The sequence below is a fragment of the Procambarus clarkii genome, unplaced genomic scaffold, assembly GCF_040958095.1.
Source record: "Procambarus clarkii isolate CNS0578487 unplaced genomic scaffold, FALCON_Pclarkii_2.0 HiC_scaffold_279, whole genome shotgun sequence".
Taxonomy (NCBI): Eukaryota; Metazoa; Arthropoda; class Malacostraca; order Decapoda; family Cambaridae; genus Procambarus; species Procambarus clarkii.
Window position 1 is genome coordinate 188,422 of NW_027189312.1, and position 22,384 is coordinate 210,805.

The following is a 22,384-nucleotide window of genomic DNA, read 5'->3' on the forward strand; positions in this document are numbered from 1 at the left end:
TCGGAATATTTGGGATATTTCGAAAACTGCATGGGAGTTTGTGCAAAATGTGACTCACTGCCGCTTTCAGGACTTGGCATATGTTGGGTATAAAAAGTCGTAATATCAAACTGCGAAAACGTGCATTGAGCCAGAATTTGGCTCCAAAATATGGCTCAGGCCTCGAAATTGGGATATTAGGGATATTTTGAAAACTGCAGGGAGGTTTGAGACAAATGTGACCAAACGCCGCTTTCAGTAGTTGGCATATGTTGGGTATAAAAAAGTCGCAATTTCAAACTGCGAATACGAGCAGAGAGCCAAAATTTGGCTCCAAAATATGGCTCAGGCCTCGAAATTGGGATATTTGGGATTTTTCGAAAACTGCAAAGGAGTTTGTGCAAAATGTGACTCATTGCGGCTTTCAGGACTTGGCATATGTTGGGTATAAAAAGTCGTAATATCAAACTGCGAATACGTGCATAGAGCCAGAATTTGGCTCCAAAATATGGCTCAGGCCTCGAAATTGGGATATTTGGGATTTTTCGAAAACTGCAGGGGAGTTTGTGCAAAATGTGACTCATTGCCGCTTTCAGTACTTGGCATATGTTGGGTATAAAAAGTCGTAATATCAAACTGCGAATACATACAGAGAGCCTGAATTTGGCTCCAAAATATGGCTCAGGCCTCGAAATTGGGATATTTGGGATATTTTGAAACCTGCAGGGGAGTTTGTGCAAATCTTACTACTTGCCGCTTTCAGGACTTGGCATATGTTGGGTATAAAAAGTCGTAATTTAAAACAGCGAATACGTGCAGAGAGCCAGAATTTGGCTCCAAAATATTGCTCAGGCCTCGAATTTGGGATGTTTGGGATATTTTGAAAACTGCAGGGGAGTTTGTGCAAAATGTGACTCACTGCCGCTTACGGGACTTGGCATATGTTTGGTATAAAAAGTCGTAATATCAAACTGCGAATACTTGCATAGAGCCAGAATTTGGCTCCAAAATATGGCTCAGGCCTCGAAATTGGGATGTTTGGGATATTTTGAAAACTGCAGAGGAGTTTGTGCAAATCTTACTACTTGCCGCTTTCAGGACTTGGCATATGTTGGGTATAAAAAGTCGTAATTTAAAACAGCGAATACGTGCAGAGAGCCAGAATTTGGCTCCAAAATATTGCTCAGGCCTCGAATTTTGGATGTTTGGGATATTTTGAAAACTGCAGGGGAGTTTGTGCAAAATGTGACTCACTGCCGCTTACGGGACTTGGCATATGTTGGGTATAAAAAGTCGTAATATCAAACTGCGAATACGTGCATAGAGACAGAATTTGGCTCCAAAATATGGCTCAGGCCTCAAAATTGGGATGTTTGGGATATTTTGAAAACTGGAGGGAGGTTTGGGACAAATGTGACCAAACGCCGCTTTCAGTACTTGGCATATGTTGGGTATAAAAAGTCGTAACTTAATGTGACTCACTGCCGCTGTCAGGCATATGAGTTTGGCATATGTTTGGTATAAAAAGTCGTAATATCAAACTGCGAATACTTGCATAGAGCCAGAATTTGGCGCCAAAATATGACTCAGGCCTCGAAATTGGGATGTTTGGGATATTTTGAAAACTGGAGGGAGGTTTGGGACAAATGTGACCAAACGCCGCTTTCAGTACTTTTCATATGTTGGGTATAAAAAGTCGTAACTTAAAACTGCGAATACGTGCAGAGAGCCAGAATTTGGCTCCAAAATATGGCTCAGGCCTCGAAATTGGGATATTTGGGATTTTTCGAAAACTGCAAAGGAGTTTGTGCAAAATGTGACTCACTGCCGCTTTCAGTACTTGGCATATGTTGGGTATAAAATTTGTAATATGAAACTGCAAATACGTGCAGAGAGCCAGAATTTGGCTCCAAAATATGGCTCAGGCCTCGAAATTGGGATGTTTGGGATATTTTGAAAACTGCAGAGGAGTTTGTGCAAATCTTACTACTTGCCGCTTTCAGGACTTGGCATATGTTGGGAATAAAAAGTCGTAATTTAAAACAGCGAATACGTGCAGAGAGCCAGAATTTGGCTCCAAAATATTGCTCAGGCCTCGAATTTGGGATGTTTGGGATATTTTGAAAACTGCAGGGGAGTTTGTGCAAAATGTGACTCACTGCCGCTTACGGGACTTGGCATATGTTGGGTATAAAAAGTAGTAATATCAAACTGCGAATACGTGCATAGAGACAGAATTTGGCTCCAAAATATGGCTCAGGCCTCGAAATTGGGATGTTTGGGATATTTTGAAAACTGGAGGGAGGTTTGGGGCAAATGTGACCAAACGCCACTTTCAGTACTTGGCATATGTTGGGTATAAAAAGTCGTAACTTAAAACTGCGAATACGTGCAGAGAGCCAGAATTTAGCTCCAAAATATGGCTCAGGCCTCAAAATTGGGATATTTGGGATATTTCGAAAACTGCAGGGGAGTTTGTGCAAAATGTGACTCACTGCCGCTTTCAGGACTTGGCATATGTTTGGTATAAAAAGTCGTAATATCAAACTGCGAATACTTGCATAGAGCCAGAATTTGGCTCCAAAATATGACTCAGGCCTCGAAATTGGGATGTTTGGGATATTTTGAAAACTGGAGGGAGGTTTGGGACAAATGTGACCAAACGCCGCTTTCAGTACTTGGCATATGTTGGGTATAAAAAGTCGTAACTTAAAACTGCGAATACGTGCAGAGAGCCAGAATTTGGCTCCAAAATATGGCTCAGGCCTCGAAATTGGGATATTTGGGATTTTTCGAAAACTGCAAAGGAGTTTGTGCAAAATGTGACTCATTGCGGCTTTCAGGACTTGGCATATGTTGGGTATAAAAAGTCGTAATATCAAACTGCGAATACCTGCATAGAGCCTGAATTTGGCTCCAAAATATGGCTCAGGCCTCGAAATTGGGATGTTTGGGATATTTTGAAAACTGGAGGGAGGTTTGGGACAAATGTGACCAAACGCCGCTTTCTGTACATAGCATATGTTGGGTATAAAAAGTTGTAACTTCAAACTGCGAATACGTACAGAGAGCCTGAATTTGGCTCCAAAATATGGCTCAGGCCTCGAAATTGGGATATTTGGGATATTTCGAAAACTGCAGGGGAGTTTGTGCAAAATGTGACTCACTGCCACTTTCAGGACTTGGCATATGTTGGGTATAAAAAGTCGTAATATCAAACTGCGAAAACATGTAGAGAGCCAGAATTTGGCTCCAAAATATGGCTCAGGCCTCGAAATTGGGATGTTTGTGATATTTTGAAAACTGGAGGGAGATTTGGGACAAATGTGACCAAATGCCGCTTTCAGCACTTGGCATATATTGGGTATAAAAAAGTCGCATTTCAAACTGCAAATACGTGCAGAGAGCCAGAATTTGGCTCCAAAATATGGCTCAGGCCTCGAAATTGGGATGTTTGGGATATTTTGAAAACTGCAGGGGAGTTTGGGACAAATATGACCAAAGGCCCTTTCAGTACTTGGCATATGTTGGATATAAAAAGTCGAAATTTCAAACTGCGAATAGGTGCAGAGAGCCAGAATTTGGCTCCAAAATATGACTCAGGCCTCGAAATTGGGATATTAGGGATATTTTGAAAACTGCACGGAGGTTTGGGACAAATGTGACCAAACGCCGCTTTCAGTATTTGGCATATGTTTGGTATAAAAAGTCGTAATTTCAAACTGCGAATACGTATAGAGAGCCTGAATTTGGCTCCAAAATATGGCTCAGGCCTCGAAATTGGGATATTAGGGATATTTTGAAAAATGCAGGGAGGTTTGAGACAAATGTGACCAAACGCCGCTTTCAGTACTTGGCATATGTTGGGTATAAAAAAGTCGCAATTTCAAACTGCGAATACTTGCAGAGAGCCAGAATTTGGCTCCAAAATATGGCTCAGGCCTCGAAATTGGAATATTTGGGATATTTTGAAAACTGTAGGGGAGTTTGTGCAAAATGTGACTCACTGTCCTTTTCAGTACTTGGCATATGTTGGGTATAAAATTCGTAATATGAAACTGCGAATACGTGCAGAGAGCCAAAATTTGGCTCCAAAATATGGCTCAGGCCTCGAAATTGGGATGTTAGGGATATTTTGAAAACTGCAGAGGAGTTCGAGCAAAATCTTACTAATTGCCGCTTTCGGGACTTGGCATATGTTGGGTATAAAAATTCGTAATTTAAAACAGCGAATACGTGCAGAGAGCCAGAATTTGGCTCCAAAATATTGCTCAGGCCTCGAAATTGGGATGTTTGGGATATTTTGAAAACTGCAGGGGAGTTTGTGCAAAATGTGACTCACTGCCGCGTCCAGTACTTGGCATATGTTGGGTATAAAAGGTAGTAATATCAAACTGCGAATACGTGCATAGAGCCAGAATTTGGCTCCAAAATATGGCTCAGGCTTCGAAATTGGGATGTTTGGGATATTTTGAAAACTGGAGGGAGGTTTGGGACAAATGTGACCAAACGCCGCTTTCAGTACTTGGCATATGTTGAGTATAAAAAGTTGTAATTTTCAACTGCGAATACGTGCAGAGAGCCAGAATTTGTTTCCAAAATATGGCTCAGGCCTCGAAATTGGGATATTTGGGATATTTTGAAAACTGCAGGGAGGTTTGGGACAAATGTGACCAAACGCTGCTTTCAGTACTTGGCATATGTTGGGTATAAAAAGTCGTAATTTCAAACTGCGAATACGTACAGAGAGCCTGAATTTGGCTCCAAAATATGGCTCAGGCCTCGAAATTGGGATGTTTGGGATATTTTGAAAACTGCAGGGGAGTTTGTGCAAAATGTGAATCACTGCCGCTTTCAGGACTTGGCATATGTTAGGTATAAAAAGTCATAATTTCAAACTGCGAATACATGCAGAGAGCCAGAATTTGGCTCCAAAATATGACTCAGGCCTCGAAATTGGGAAGTTTGGGATATTTTGAAAACTGCAGGGGAGTTTGGGACAAATATGACTAAACGCCGCTTTCAGTACTTGGCATATGATGGGTTTAAAAAGTCGTAACTTAAAACTGCGAATACGTGCAGAGAGCCAGAATTTGGCTCCAAAATATGGCTCAGGCTTCGAAATTGGGCTGTTTGGGATATTTTGAAAACTGGAGGGAGGTTTGGGACAAATGTGACCAAACGCCGCTTTCAGTATTTGGCATATGTTGGGTTTAAAAAGTCGTAATTTCAAACTGGGAATACGTATAGAGAGCCTGAATTTGGCTCCAAAATATGGCTCAGGCCTCGAAATTGGGATATTAGGGATATTTTGAAAACTGCAGGGAGGTTTGAGACAAATGTGACCAAACGCCGCTTTCAGTAGTTGGCATATGTTGGGTATAAAAAAGATGCAATTTCAAACTGCGAATACGAGCAGAGAGCCAAAATTTGGCTCCAAAATATGGCTCAGGCCTCGAAATTGGGATATTTGGGATTTTTCGAAAACAGCAAAGGAGTTTGTGCAAAATGTGACTCATTGCGGCTTTCAGGACTTGGCATATGTTGGGTATAAAAAGTCGTAATATCAAACTGCGAATACGTGCATAGAGCCAGAATTTGGCTCCAAAATATGGCTCAGGCCTCGAAATTGGGATATTTGGGATTTTTCGAAAACTGCAGGGGAGTTTGTGCAAAATGTGAATCACTGCCGCTTTCAGGACTTGGCATATGTTAGGTATAAAAAGTCATAATTTCAAACTGCGAATACATGCAGAGAGCCAGAATTTGGCTCCAAAATATGACTCAGGCCTCGAAATTGGGAAGTTTGGGATATTTTGAAAACTGCAGGGGAGTTTGGGACAAATATGACCAAACGCCGCTTTCAGTACTTGGCATATGATGGGTTTAAAAAGTCGTAACTTAAAACTGCGAATACGTGCAGAGAGCCAGAATTTGGCTCCAAAATATGGCTCAGGCTTCGAAATTGGGCTGTTTGGGATATTTTGAAAACTGGAGGGAGGTTTGGGACAAATGTGACCAAACGCCGCTCTCAGTATTTGGCATATGTTGGGTATAAAAAGTCGTAATTTCAAACTGGGAATACGTATAGAGAGCCTGAATTTGGCTCCAAAATATGGCTCACACCTCGAAATTGGGATGTTTGGGATATTTTGAAAACTGGAGGGAGGTTTGGGACAAATGTGACCAAACACCGCTTTCAGTACTTAGCATATGTTGGGTATAAAAAGTCGTAACTTCAAACTGCGAATACGTACAGAGAGCCTGAATTTGGCTCCAAAATATGGCTCACACCTCGAAATTGGGATGTTTGGGATATTTTGAAAACTGGAGGGAGGTTTGGGACAAATGTGACCAAACGCCGCTTTCAGTACTTGGCATATGTTGGGTATAAAAAGTCGTAACTTAAAACTGCGAATACGTGCAGAGAACCAGAATTTGGCTCCAAAATATGGCTCAGGCCTCGAAATTTGGATATTTGGGATTTTTCGAAAACTGCAAAGAAGTTTGTGCAAAATGTGACTCTCTGCCGCTTTCAGTACTTGGCATATGTTGGGTATAAAATTCGTAATATGAAACTGCAAATACGTGCAGAGAGCCAAAATTTGGCTCAAAAATATGGCTCAGGCCTCGAAATTGGGATGTTAGGGATATTTTGAAAACTGCAGAGGAGTTCGAGCAAAATCTTACTAATTGCCGCTTTCGGGACTTGGCATATGTTGGGTATAAAAATTCGTAATTTAAAACAGCGAATACGTGCAGAGAGCCAGAATTTGGCTCCAAAATATTGCTCAGGCCTCGAAATTGGGATGTTTGGGATATTTTGAAAACTGCAGGGGAGTTTGTGCAAAATGTGACTCACTGCCGCGTATGTTGTATACTTGGCATATGTTGGGTATAAAAGGTAGTAATATCAAACTGCGAATACGTGCATAGAGCCAGAATTTGGCTCCAAAATATGGCTCAGGCTTCGAAATTGGGATGTTTGGGATATTTTGAAAACTGGAGGGAGGTTTGGGAAAAATGTGACCAAACGCCGCTTTCAGTACTTGGCATATGTTGAGTATAAAAAGTTGTAATTTTCAACTGCGAATACGTGCAGAGAGCCAGAATTTGTTTCCAAAATATGGCTCAGGCCTCGAAATTGGGATATTTGGGATATTTTGAAAACTGCAGGGAGGTTTGGGACAAATGTGACCAAACGCTGCTTTCAGTACTTGGCATATGTTGGGTATAAAAAGTCGTAATTTCAAACTGCGAATACGTACAGAGAGCCTGAATTTGGCTCCAAAATATGGCTCAGGCCTCGAAATTGGGATGTTTGGGATATTTTGAAAACTGCAGGGGAGTTTGTGCAAAATGTGAATCACTGCCGCTTTCAGGACTTGGCATATGTTAGGTATAAAAAGTCATAATTTCAAACTGCGAATACATGCAGAGAGCCAGAATTTGGCTCCAAAATATGACTCAGGCCTCGAAATTGGGAAGTTTGGGATATTTTGAAAACTGCAGGGGAGTTTGGGACAAATATGACCAAACGCCGCTTTCAGTACTTGGCATATGATGGGTTTAAAAAGTCGTAACTTAAAACTGCGAATACGTGCAGAGAGCCAGAATTTGGCTCCAAAATATGGCTCAGGCTTCGAAATTGGGCTGTTTGGGATATTTTGAAAACTGGAGGGAGGTTTGGGACAAATATGACCAAACGCCGCTTTCAGTATTTGGCATATGTTGGGTATAAAAAGTCGTAATTTCAAACTGGGAATACGTATAGAGAGCCTGAATTTGGCTCCAAAATATGGCTCAGGCCTCGAAATTGGGATATTAGGGATATTTTGAAAACTGCAGGGAGGTATGAGACAAATGTGACCAAACGCCGCTATCAGTAGTTGGCATATGTTGGGTATAAAAAAGATGCAATTTCAAACTGCGAATACGAGCAGAGAGCCAAAATTTGGCTCCAAAATATGGCTCAGGCCTCGAAATTGGGATATTTGGGATTTTTCGAAAACTGCAAAGGAGTTTGTGCAAAATGTGACTCATTGCGGCTTTCAGGACTTGGCATATGTTGGGTATAAAAAGTAGTAATATCAAACTGCGAATACGTGCATAGAGCCAGAATTTGGCTCCAAAATATGGCTCAGGCCTCGAAATTGGGATATTTGGGATTTTTCGAAAACTGCAGGGGAGTTTGTGCAAAATGTGACTCATTGCGGCTTTCAGGACTTGGCATATGTTGGGTATAAAAAGTCGTAATATCAAACTGCGAATACGTGCATAGAGCCAGAATTTGGCTCCAAAATATGGCTCAGGCCTCGAAATTGGGATGTTTGGGATATTTTGAAAACTGGAGGGAGGTTTGGGACAAATGTGACCAAACGCCGCTTTCAGTACTTGGCATATGTTGGGTATAAAAAGTCGTAATATCAAACTGCGAATACGTACAGAGAGCCTGAATTTGGCTCCAAAATATGGCTCAGGCCTCGAAATTGGGATATTTAGGATATTTCGAAAACTGCAGGGGAGTTTGTGCAAAATGTGTCTCACTGCCGCTTTTAGGACTTGGCATATGTTGGGTATAAAAATTCGTAATTTAAAACTGCGAATACATGCAGAGAGCCAGAATTTGGTTGCAAAATATGGCTCAGGCCTCGAAATTTGGATGTTTGGGATATTTTGAAAACTGCAGGGAAGTTTGTGCAAATGTGACTCACTGCCGCTTACGGGACATGGCATATGTTGGGTATAAAAAGTCGTAATATCAAACTGCGAATACGTGAATAGAGACAGAATTTGGCTCCAAAATATGGCTCAGGCCTCGAAATTGGGATGTTTGTGATATTTTGAAAACTGGAGGGAGGTTTGGGACAAATGTGACCAAACGCCGCTTTCAGTACTTGGCATATGTTGGGTATAAAAAGTCGTAACTTAAAACTGCGAATACGTGCAGAGAGCCAGAATTTGGCTCCAAAATATGGCTCAGGCATCAAAATTGGGATATTTGGGATATTTCGAAAACTGCATGGGAGTTTGTGCAAAATGTGACTCACTGCCGCTTACGGGACATGGCATATGTTGGGTATAAAAAGTCGTAATATCAAACTGCGAATACGTGAATAGAGACAGAATTTGGCTCCAAAATATGGCTCAGGCCTCGAAATTGGGATGTTTGGGATATTTTGAAAACTTTAGGGAGGTTTGGGACAAATGTGACCAAACGCCGCTTTCAGTACTTGGCATATGTTGGGTATAAAAAGTCGTAACTTAAAACTGCGAATACGTGCAGAGAGCCAGAATTTGGCTCCAAAATATAGCTCAGGCCTCGAAATTGGGATATTTGGGATTTTTCGAAAACTGCAAAGGAGTTTGTGCAAAATGTGACTCATTGCGGCTTTCAGGACTTGGCATATGTTGGGTATAAAAAGTCGTAATATCAAACTGCGAATACCTGCATAGAGCCTGAATTTGGCTCCAAAATATGGCTCAGGCCTCGAAATTGGGATGTTTGGGATATTTTGAAAACTGGAGGGAGGTTTGGGACAAATGTGACCAAACACCGCTTTCAGTACTTAGCATATGTTGGGTATAAAAAGTCGTAACTTCAAACTGCGAATACGTACAGAGAGCCTGAATTTGGCTCCAAAATATGGCTCAGGCCTCGAAATTGGGATATTTGGGATATTTCGAAAACTGCAGGGGAGTTTGTGCAAAATGTGACTCACTGCCGCTTTCAGGACTTGGCATATGTTGGGTATAAGAAGTCGTAATATCAAACCGCGAATACATGTAGAGAGCCAGAATTTGGCTCCAAAATATGGCTCAGGCCTCGAAATTGGGATGTTTGGGATATTTTGAAAACTTTAGGGAGGTTTGGGACAAATGTGACCAAACGCCGCTTTCAGTACTTGGCATATGTTGGGTATAAAAAGTCGTAACTTAAAACTGGGAATACGTGCAGAGAGCCAGAATTTAGCTCCAAAATATGGCTCAGGCCTCAAAATTGGGATATTTGGGATATTTCAAAAACTGCAGGGGAGTTTGTGCAAAATGTGACTCACTGCCGCTTTCAGGACTTGGCATATGTTTGGTATAAAAAGTCGTAATATCAAACTGCGAATACGTGCATAGAGCCAGAATTCGGCTCCAAAATATGGCTCAGGCCTCGAAATTGGGATGTTTGGGATATTTTAAAAACTGGAGGGAGGTTTGGGACAAATGTGACCAAACGCCGCTTTCAGTACTTGGCATATGTTGGGTATAAAAAGTCGTAATTTCAAACTGTGAATACGTATAGAGAGCCTGAATTTGGCTCCAAAATATGGCTTAGGCCACGAAATTGGGATATTAGGCATATTTTGAAAACTGCAGGGAGGTTTGTTACAAATGTGACCAAACACCACTTTCAGTAGTTGGCATATATTGGGTATAAAAAAGTCGCAATTTCAAACTGCGAATACGTGCATAGAGCCAGAATTTTGCTCCAAAATATGGCTCAGGCCTCGAAATTGAAATATTTGGGATATTTCGATAACTGCTTGGGAGTTTGTGCAAAATTTGACTCACTGCCGCTTTCAGGACTTGGCATATGTTTGGTATAAAAAGTCGTAATATCTAATATCAAACTGCGAATACGTGCATAGAGCCAGAATTTGGCTCCCAAATATGGCTCAGGCCTCGAAATTGGGATGTTTGGGATATTTTGAAAACTGGAGGGAGGTTTGGGACAAATGTGACCAAACGCCGCTTTCAGTACTTGGCATATGTTGGGTATAAAAAGTCGTAACTTAAAACGGCGAATACGTACAGAGAGCCTGAATTTGGCTCCAAAATATGGCTCAGGCCTCGAAATTGGGATATTTGGGATATTTTGAAAACTGCAGGGGAGTTTGTGCAAAATGTGACTCATTGCCGCTTTCAGGACTTGGCATATGTTGGGTATAAAAAGTCGTAATTTAAAACTGCGAATACGTGCAGAGAGCCAAATTTTTCTCCAAAATATGCCTCAGGCCTCGAAATTGGGATGTTTGCGATATTTTGAAAACTGCAAAGGAGTTTGTGCAAAATGTGACCAAACGCCGCTTTCAGTACTTAGCATATGTTGGGTCTAAAATGTCGTAATATCAAACTGCGAATACATGCAGAGAGAGAGAATTTGGCTCCAAAATATGGCTCAGGCCTTGATATTGGGATGTTTGGAATATTTTGAAAACTGCAAGGGAGTTTGTGCAAAATGTGACAAAACGCCGCTTTCAGTACTTCGCATATGTTGGGTAAAAAAAAGTCGTAATTTTAAACTGCGAATACGTGCAGAGAGCCAGAACTTGGCACCAAAATATGGCTTAGGCCTCAAAATTGGGATGTTTGGGATATTTTGAAAACTGCAGGGGTGATTGGGACAAATGTGACCAAACGCTGCTTTCAGTACTTGGCATATGTTGGGTATAAAAAGTCGTAATATCAATCTGCGAATACGTGCAGAGAGCCAGAATTTGGCTCCAAAATATGGCTCAGGCCTCGATATTTGGATGTTTGTGATATTTTGAAAACTACAGGGGAGTTTGTGCAAAATGTGACCAAACGCCGCTTTCAGTACTCCGCATATGTTGGGTATAAAAAAGTCGTAATTTCAAATTGCAAATATGTGCAGATAGCAAGAATTTGGCTGCAAAATATGGCTCAGGCCTCGAAATAGGGATATTTGGGATATTTTGAAAACTGCAAGGGACTTTGGGACAATTATGAGCAAACGCCGCTTTCAGGACTTGGCATATGTTGGGTATAAAAATTCGTAATTTAAAACTGCGAATACATGCAGAGAGCCAGAATTTGGCTCCAAAATATTGCTCAGGCCTCGAAATTGGGATGTTTGGGATATTTTGAAAACTGCAGGAGAGTTTGTGCAAAATGTGACTCACTGCCGCTTTCAGTACTTGGCTATGTTGGGTATAAAAAGTCGTAATGTCAAACTGCGAATACTTGCATAGAGACAGAATTTGGCTCCAAAATATGACTCAGGCCTCGAAATTGGGATGTTTGGGATATTTTGAAAACTGGAGGGAGGTTTGGGACAAATGTGACCAAACGCCGCTTTCAGTACTTGGCATATGTTGGGTATAAAAAGTTGTAACTTAAACCTGCGAATAAGTGCAGAGAGCCAGAATTTGGCTCCAAAATATGGCTCAGGCCTCGAAATTGGGATATTTGGGATTTTTCGAAAACTGCATAGGAGTTTGTGCAAAATGTGACTCATTGCGGCTTTCAGGACTTGGCATATGTTGGGTATAAAAAGTCGTAATATCAAACTGCGAATACGTGCATAGAGCCAGAATTTGGCTCCAAAATATGGCTCAGGCCTCGAAATTGGGATGTTTGGGATATTTTGAAAACTGGAGGGAGGTTTGCGACAAATGTGACCAAACGCCGCTTTCAGTACTTGGCATATGTTGGGTATAAAAAGTCGTAACTTAAAACTGCGAATACGTGCAGAGAGCCAGAATTTGGCTCCAAAATATGGCTCAGGCCTCAAAATTGGGATATTTGGGATATTTCGAAAACTGCAGGGGAGTTTGTGCAAAATGTGACTCACTGCCGCTATCAGGACTTGGCATATGTTTGGTATAAAAAGTCGTAATATCAAACTGCGAATACTTGCATAGAGCCAGAATTTGGCTCCAAAATATGACTCAGGCCTCGAAATTGGGATGTTTGGGATATTTTGAAAACTGGAGGGAGGTTTGGGACAAATGTGACCAAACGCCGCTTTCAGTACTTGGCATATGTTGGGTATAAAAATTCGTAACTTAAAACTGCGAATAAGTGCAGAGAGCCAGAATTTGACTCCAAAATATGGCTCAGGCCTCGAAATTGGGATATTTGGGATTTTTCGAAAACTGCAAAGGAGTTTGTGCAAAATGTGACTCATTGCGGCTTTCAGGACTTGGCATATGTTGGGTATAAAAAGTCGTAATATATAACTGCGATAACGTGCATAGAGCCAGAATTTGGCTCCAAAATATGGCTCAGGCCTCGAAATTGGGATGTTTGGGATATTTTGAAAACTGGAGGGAGGTTTGGGACAAATGTGACCAAACGCCGCCTTCAGTACTTAGCATATGTTGGGTATAAAAAGTCGTAACTTCAAACTGCGAATACGAACAGAGAGCCTGAATTTGGCTCCAAAATATGGCTCAGGCCTCGAAATTGGGATATTTGAGATATTTCGAAAACTGCAGGGGAGTTTGTGCAAAATGTGACTCACTGCCGCTTTCAGGACTTGGCATATGTTGGGTATAAAAAGTCGTAATATCAAACTGCGAATACATGTAGAGAGCCAGAATTTGGCTCCAAAATATGGCTCAGGCCTCGAAATTGGGATGTTTGTGATATTTTGAATACTGGAGGGAGATTTGGGACAAATGTGACCAAACGCCGCTTTCAGCACTTGGCATATATTGGGTATAAAAAAGTCGCAATTTCAAACTGCGAATACTTGCAGAGAGCCAGAATTTGGCTCCAAAATATGGCTCAGGCCTCGAAATTAGGATATTTGGGATATTTTGAAAACTGTAGGGGAGTTTGTGCAAAATGTGACTCACTGCCGTTTTCAGTACTTGGCATATGTTGGGTATAAAATTCCTAATATGAAACTGCGAATACGTGCAGAGAGCCAAAATTTGGCTCCAAAATATGGCTCAGGCCTCGAAATTGGGATGCTAGGGATATTTTGAAAACTGCAGAGGAGTTTGTGCAAAATCTTACTAATTGCTGCTTTCAGGACTTGGCATATGTTGGGTATAAAATTCGTAATATGAAACTGCGAATACGTACAGAGAGCCAGAATTTGGCTCCAAAATACTGCTCAGGCCTCGAAATTGGGATGTTTGGGATATTTTGAAAACTGCAGGGGAGTTTGTGCAAAATGTGACTCACTGCCGTGTCCAGTACTTGGCATATGTTGGGTATAAAAGGTAGTAATATCAAACTGCGAATACGTGCATAGAGCCAGAATTTGGCTCCAAAATATGGCTCAGGCCTCGAAATTGGGATGTTTGGGATATTTTGAAAACTGCAGGGGGGACTGGGACAAATGTGACCAAACGCCGCTTTCCGTACTTGCCATATGTTGGGTATAAAAAGTCGTAATTTCAAACTGCGAATACGTACAGAGAGCCTGAATTTGGCTCCAAAATATGGCTCAGGCCTCGAAATTGGGATGTTTGGGATATTTTGAAAACTGCAGGGGAGTTTGTGCAAAATGTCTCTCTGCCGCTTTTAGTACTTGGCATATGTTGCGTATAAAAAGTCGGAATTTCGAACTGCGAATACGTGCACAGAGCCAGAATTTGGCTCCAAAATATTGCTCAGGCCTCGAAATTGGGATGTTTGGGATATTTTGAAAACTGCAGGGGAGTTTGTGCAAAATGTGACTCACTGCCGTGTCCAGTACTTGGCATATGTTGGGTATAAAAGGTAGTAATATCAAACTGCGAATACGTGCATAGAGCCAGAATTTGGCTCCAAAATATGGCTCAGGCCTCGAAATTGGGATGTTTGGGATATTTTGAAAACTGGAGGGAGGTTTCGGAAAAATGTGACCAAACGCCGCTTTCAGTACTTGGCATATGTTGGGTATAAAAAGTTGTAATTTTAAACTGCGAATACGTGCAGAGAGCCAGAACCTGTTTCCAAAATATGGCTCAGGCCTCGAAATTGGGATATTTGGGATATTTTGAAAACTGCAGGGAGGTTTGGGACAAATGTGACCAAACGCCGCTTTCAGTACTTGGCATATGTTGGGTATATAAGTCGTAATTTCAAACTGTGAATACGTACAGAGAGCCTGAATTTGGCTCCAAAATATGGCTCAGGCCTCGAAATTGGGATGTTTGGGATATTTTGAAAACTGCAGGGGAGTTTGTGCAAAATGTCTCTCTGCCGCTTTCAGTACTTGGCATATGTTGCGTATAAAAAGTCGGAATTTCGAACTGCGAATACGTGCAGAGAGCCTGAATTTGGCTCCAAAATATGGCTTAAGACTCGAAACTGGGATTGTTTGGGATATTTTGAAAACTGCATGGGGGATTGGGACAAATGTGCCCAAACGCCGCTTTCAGCACTTGGCATATTTTGGGTATAAAAAGTCGTAATATCAAACTGCGAATAAGTGCATAGAGCCAGAATTTGGCTCCAAAATAGGGCGTCCATTAGGGAGGCTCCGGCCTCCCCCGGTGCTGTGAGCCCCAGGGTAGCTGCAGTGAGCACACACTGGCCCAAAAAAGCCAGCTGAATTCAAAGACGAGCTCCAGGCGAGGTGTGGAAAGAAAGTCCAGCCAGGAGCGTTCAATCTGCGCGCCAAGATGGCCGACCTTTCGGGCGGGAATCTCTTCCACAATTAAATCTTTTATTGTAGAGCTGTTGACAACATACTTTTATCTCAACTTAAGTTTTCGCCACGCATAATTTTTTCTCATTTGGAAAATACATTATCATCTTCACTATAAATGACTACTATAGCGTGTCATTTCTGCTCACAGTCATCTCTAAATGAAATGATTACAAATATTTCCCAAGACATAAACTGCCTCATCCAGCCCGCCTCTTCCCTCATTCCAAATCCACAAACCCAACAACAATCCTCCAACTTCATGGGAAGGTCAAGCTTCCCATGACCTTGGAGTCATTGGATATGGGTTTGTGGATGACCTGACCTAGCAGTTTATGCCTTTGGGGTGATCTCCCCCCCCCCTGGCATATGCATTAATGAGATATAATGCATATGCCAGCCAGTCCAAGTCTGAAGATGATTCTTCTTAAGGTTCTTGAGATAATTCTCCTATCTCTCAATTTATTCTTTACCTACTCTTCACAGCAAGTCTTTGTCACCCACATTGAACAATATTCTAAGTCTTCACTACCCCAAAACTTGCCTCACTACCCAGCTTTTTCCTTACCATACATCTTTGCTACCCATCATTTGGTTTGTATTAAACATTCAAGGTTAAATGTTCGCCCTTGATCACCTAGCAGCAATTGAGGATACAGATGTAAGCTGATTGGAGAGTCGCGTTCTGAGTGTAAACTAGTAGAACGTAAGTCAAGAAACTGCAGATGGCCTATTGTCCTGCACGTGGCACTTCCTATTTATATCCACCTACACTCATTCATATACGTCTAACCTAAGCTTCAACCTATCGAAGATTCCTATGCCTATTATGATCCAGTAATATGGATCCAGTGATCCAGTAGTATGAACCACAATCGATTTGAGAATGGTCCAGGACGGACCGAAACGTCGTCGTCCCTTCACCTTCTAGTGTGTGGTCTGGTCAACATACTTCAGCCACGTTATTGTGACTCGTCGTCTGCACAAGATCCAGTAATTTGTTCCACAAATCCACAACCCAGTTACCAAACCAGTATTTACCCAGGTATTTCCTAAATCTGAACTTATCTTCATTTAAAGCTTTATCAATAGCTTCCTTGTTATGCCCATTCATCCACTTGTACTCTTCAATCATGTCAAGTTAAGGTTTTTCCAACATCTCTTTATACGGAAGCTTTCTAATTTACGGGATTAACTTTGTCATCCTAACTGACGTGTTCTAGTGAATTATGTCCATTCTTTAGTATGGCGATCAAAACTGAACTGCATAATCTAAATGGGACCTAAAAACAATACGTTAATAAACCCAGCCGACTTATTGCTAACTCTTCTATAAATAAATCTATGGGAAAGAAAAGCTCTCAGCCTGCTAACAAGAGTGTACAAATCCATAAGGGCCGGGACGAGGATTCAAACCTGCATCCGAGAGCATCCCAGACGCTCCTGTAATCGACTGAGCTACGACATGGTCAAAAGGAGTTGAAACCGAAGTTCTACTGAACTTACTGGGTCCTGCAGCCTCTCCGAGGCGCAAACCAGTGTTAATGTAACAAGAATGTGAAGTTTTCTACGTCCATCTAGTTCCACCCGCTCCTCCCCAGAACTAGTTGTTAAATAAGCACTTTACCTTGACTCCTCTGATCCAACACTTGTCCACACGTGTCACACTTCTGAAAAAATATTTTTTACATATATTTAGGGCAAGTATAAGTAATTATCAAAAGAATGCACCAAACCAGGAAGGCTATGTAGCACCAGGGTAAGTATAAACAGTTTATTTCAAATACAATCGAGTAGGAAAATATAATTATGAATTTCAAGAACACTGGAACCAATCACTGGAAAAGGTGAAACTGCAATGGAGATTAATTACAGATTGTAACAACAATAGCGAGTAGGCAAGACTGCAATAGCCTAACGGAATACATTTTTGTCTTGGACTCATGAGGCTATGGTAAATCATCAATGTTCTTTTAAAGTTACATAGAAACACATTATCTTAATAGGGTTTTCCACTAAAAACAAACCTTTAGCTAATCTTAGATAAACGTACTGTGTATTATTCATTTATTTAGCTGTGTATTGGCCTAAATTATATAAACAACATGCTTAAAACCTCTCAAGTACAGTATATGGTCCATGAGCACCAAACCAACGTTAGAAGTCTAGTGGTTACATTGTCAAAAATAAACATTTACAGGTGAAACCATTTTATATCGCAGAGTAAACAAGATGGAAACAATTATCTTCCACATTTATTTGCACAATTGCCATCCTGATATGACCACTCCATCGCCCTAGTCGTTAACACACTAAGTGCAGGCGATGAGTCACAATATCGTGGCTGAAGTAGTTTGACCAGACCACACACTAGCAGGTGAAGGGATGACGACGCTTCGGTCCGTCCTGGACCATTCTCAAGTGGACTTGAGAGTGGTCCAGGACCGAAACGTCGTCGTCAACACACTAAACAATCTAGGGTGACTTGTTGCTAAACATTACAAGTCACCTTTAGCTTAGCTACAAGACACGTTGTGCATATTATCAAACTACCTTTAATGTCATAATGCAGCAGTTTGCGCACTCAAAATACATATAGACAAACTCCTCAGGAACCGTAGGGGAACCTTTGACAAGCCGCCGGCTTCCTGTTGCCGTAGAGGGCACTATGGAGAAATGGTGGCCCTCTGGTAAATTTAAGTCAATATTACCTAGGAGTTATGATGTACCAGCCATTGAACATCTGGGACTCAGTTAATATGAAAACAATCCTTAAGAATAGTTAAACGAATCTTTGACTTAAACGAACAACATTGAATATTCAACTGTACGAGTCTCTGTTGTGGTCCCATCTGGCCTACTGTGTCCTAATATGGAAACTTCACTTCAAAAACACATCAATGATTTTCCGCTTTGGAGAAAGTTCAAGACAGCAACAACAATCATGCCAGAACTTGTTCAACTGTCACTACCACGAATCTTTGAAGGACTAACACTATAAATGTTTAAATTGTTATAGAGTTTGATAGATTACCCTAGAAATTTTCCTAGAAATTACCTCCTTAATATTATCTGTTAGATTAAGGCCCTGCCCGAAGCGCTATGCGTATTAGTGGCTTTACAAGAATGTAAACACATCATGCTATGTACTCTCAGAAACCCAATGTAACTTCTTGTAGATATATAAATAAATAAATAACAGCCGAGGCCTTTGTAATACTATTTTAATGCATTGCTTTATAATTTGTAAAGTCTTTTAGAGAAGTGCTTTGTATTTATAACCTCCAACTTGGTCAGTATTACAAATTAAACAAAAAAAAATGATAATACTGACCAAATTGGAGGCTATTAATACAGACCACTTCTCTAAAATGCAATATTTGACATAGACAGGCTGGACAACAGCTTCAAGCTCAACAAGCCACAACGTAACACAGAAAATAGGTGTGTTGTTCCTCTCATATTGGGGATTAATCCATGAACCCGCTCAACCACTCAAGTCGTAAATGCCGAGTCATTCCTCTTGTTCACAATATACACACGACAAATCTTCAATAAAAATAAGAGGGGGGGGGGAGTAGGAAGGCTGACCTTTGACAAGGCGCCGCCGTCCTGTCCCCGTCGAGGCCACTGTAGATGGTGGCCCTTAAGTCAATTCATCATACGAGCCCTTCTCCTTCCATCATTCTGAATCATGCTCATCGTACTAACCTGCACTCCCCTAATCCTCCCCCCCCCCCCCCACCATCTTCACACAATCTGTGGCCAAAATTTCTAGTTTCATTCAGATTTTCATCAAAATATGTCGAAGGTCTCTCTTTGGGTTGTTTTAAGGTGCCTGACAGCCGAGTGGACAGTGCTTCGGATTCGTAATCCTGAGGTTCCGGGTTCGATCCCAGGTGGAGGCTGAAATAAATGGCCACTTTCTTTCACCCTGATGAACCTGTTCACCTATCAGTAAATAAGTACCTGGGAGTTAGGCAGCTGCTACGGGCTGCTTCCTGGGGATGTGTAAGAAAAAGAAGGCCTGGTCGAGGACCGGGCAGCGGGGACGCTAAGCCCCGAAATCATCTAAAGATAACCTCAAGATTGATGGCTAGCTACTGGCATGGCTATTAAGGCCACCACAAGCGCCCTAATGACTTAACTAGCGGGTACACCTATGGCTGCTGCCACCTGACAATCTCCTCTATATTTTGTTTAAATACATAAAATATACAAAATAATAAGGAATAACAACATAAAACATACCCCGAACAATCCTTTCTATATAAAGATATCTGCAACACAAATTTATTTGCACACTAGTAATCAACATGACCCTTGCCAGGCGGCGGCTGGTCGACAACTGAGCCACACGTTAAGAAGCGGGACTCCCAGACGCGCCACTCACCCTTACTTCACCATAATATCTAAACTGTCAACCTCTAATACAGTTAAGCATCTGACCACCAGAGGCGCTACTGCTCCCCTGTTATTACGCCATCCATATAATGATTGCTCTCATTATTCATTGCAACGTTTAAATACATTCATGTTCTGTAGTGACAGTGTCAGACCTCGAAGGAAGAATTGAAACACCCTTCTGAAGATGTATTATTAAATACGAAAATACTTAAGGAAATTCCTGTTTCAATTCTTCCTTCGTGGTCTGACACTGTCACATTTTTCATTACTTTTTAATTGTCGTGATTTACACGCAGATTTTGTAGTGTATATACGACAACTTCAGAAAAGTAATGAGTAGTGGATTTAGTCTAAACAATAATATATGCGTTTTGTTTTTAATGCCAAATTATCTGGCAAATATACATTTGGAGATGTAGCCCAATCCTACCTGTACCCCAATCCTTCCTGTAGCCCAATCCTGCCTGTAGCCCAATCCTTCCTGTAGCCCAATCCTGCCTGTACCCCAATCCTTCCTGTAGCCCAATCCTGCCTGTACCCCAATCCTTCCTGTAGCCCAATCCTGCCTGTAGCCCAATCCTTCCTGTAGCCCAATCTTACCTGTAGCCCAATCCTTCCTATAGCCCAATCCTTCCAGTAGCCCAATCTTACCTATAGCCCAATCTTTCCTGTAGCACAATCCTTCCTATAGCCCAATCCTTCCAACATGCCCCCAGCAAACACTCGCTATCCAACATGCCCCCAGCAAACACTCGCTATCCAACATGCCCCCAGCAAACACTCGCTATCCAACATGCCCCCAGCAAACACTCGCTATCCAACATGCCCCCAGCAAACACTCGCTATCCAACATGCACCCAGCAAACACTCGCTATCCAACATGCCCCCAGCAAACACTCGCTATCCAACATGCCCCCAGCTAACACTCTCTATCCAACATGCCCCCAGCAAACACTCGCTATCCAACATGCCCCCAGCAAACACTCGCTATCCAACATGCCCCCAGCAAACACTCGCTATCCAACATGCCCCCAGCAAACACTCGCTATCCAACATGCCCCCAGCAAACACTCGCTATCCAACATGCCCCCAGCAAACACTCGCTATCCAACATGCCCCCAGCAAACACTCGCTATCCAACATGCCCCCAGCAAACACTCGCTATCCAACATGCCCCCAGCAAACACTCGCTATCCAACATGCCCCCAGCAAACACTCGCTATCCAACATGCCCCCAGCAAACACTCGCTATCCAACATGCCCCCAGCAAACACTCGCTATCCAACATGCCCCCAGCAAACACTCGCTATCCAACATGCCCCCAGCAAACACTCGCTATCCAACATGCCCCCAGCAAACACTCGCTATCCAACATGCCCCCAGCAAACACTCGCTATCCAACATGCCCCCAGCAAACACTCGCTATCCAACATGCCCCCAGCAAGCACTCGCTATCCAACATGCCCCCAGCAAACACTCGCTATCCAACATGCCCCCAGCAAGCACTCGCTATCCAACATGCCCCCAGCAAGCACTCGCTATCCAACATGCCCCCAGCAAGCACTCGCTATCCAACATGCCCCCAGCAAGCACTCGCTATCCAACATGCCCCCAGCAAACACTCGCTATCCAACATGCCCCCAGCAAGCACTCGCTATCCAACATGCCCCCAGCAAACATTTGCTATCCAACATGCCCCCAGCAAACACTCGCTATCCAACATGCCCCCAGCAAACACTCGCTATCCAACATGCCCCCAGCAAACACTCGCTATCCAACATGCCCCCAGCAAACACTCGCTATCCAACATGCCCCCAGCAAACACTCGCTATCCAACATGCCCCCAGCAAACACTCGCTATCCAACATGCCCCCAGCAAACACTCGCTATCCAACATGCCCCCAGCAAACACTCGCTATCCAACATGCCCCCAGCAAACACTCGCTATCCAACATGCCCCCAGCAAACACTCGCTATCCAACATGCCCCCAGCAAACACTCGCTATCCAACATGCCCCCAGCAAACACTCGCTATCCAACATGCCCCCAGCAAACACTCGCTATCCAACATGCCCCCAGCAAACACTCGCTATCCAACATGCACCCAACAAACACTCGCTATCCAACATGCCCCCAGCAAACACTCGCTATCCAACATGCCCCCAGCAAACACTCGCTATCCAACATGCCCCCAGCAAACACTCGCTATCCAACATGCCCCCAGCAAACACTCGCTATCCAACATGCCCCCAGCAAACACTCGCTATCCAACATGCCCCCTGCAAACACTCGCTATCCAACATGCCCCCAGCAAGCACTCGCTATCCAACATGCCCCCAGCAAACACTCGCTATCCAACATGCCCCCAGCAAACACTCGCTATCCAACATGCCCCCAGCAAACACTCGCTATCCAACATGCCCCCAGCAAACACTCGCTATCCAACATGCCCCCAGCAAACACTCGCTATCCAACATGCCCCCAGCAAACACTCGCTATCCAACATGCCCCCAGCAAACACTCGCTATCCAACATGCCCCCAGCAAACACTCGCTATCCAACATGCCCCCAGCAAACACTCGCTATCCAACATGCCCCCAGCAAACACTCGCTATC

At 42.6% G+C, this 22,384-nt stretch overlaps 1 long non-coding RNA gene across 1 annotated transcript in view; it reads right to left on the reverse strand.

Moving 5' to 3' along the window:
• LOC138361284 (uncharacterized) overlaps nucleotides 1–19,932 on the reverse strand; it is a 93,536-nt gene extending 73,604 nt beyond the window's left edge. Inside the window, exons 1-2 of the long non-coding RNA XR_011226901.1 lie at nucleotides 19,613–19,932; nucleotides 16,989–17,031 (exon numbers count right to left, since the gene is read on the reverse strand). This is a non-coding gene — a long non-coding RNA (uncharacterized lncRNA). The remainder of the gene's footprint in view (nucleotides 1–16,988; nucleotides 17,032–19,612) is intronic.
• Between the last annotated feature and the right edge of the window lie 2,452 nt (nucleotides 19,933–22,384).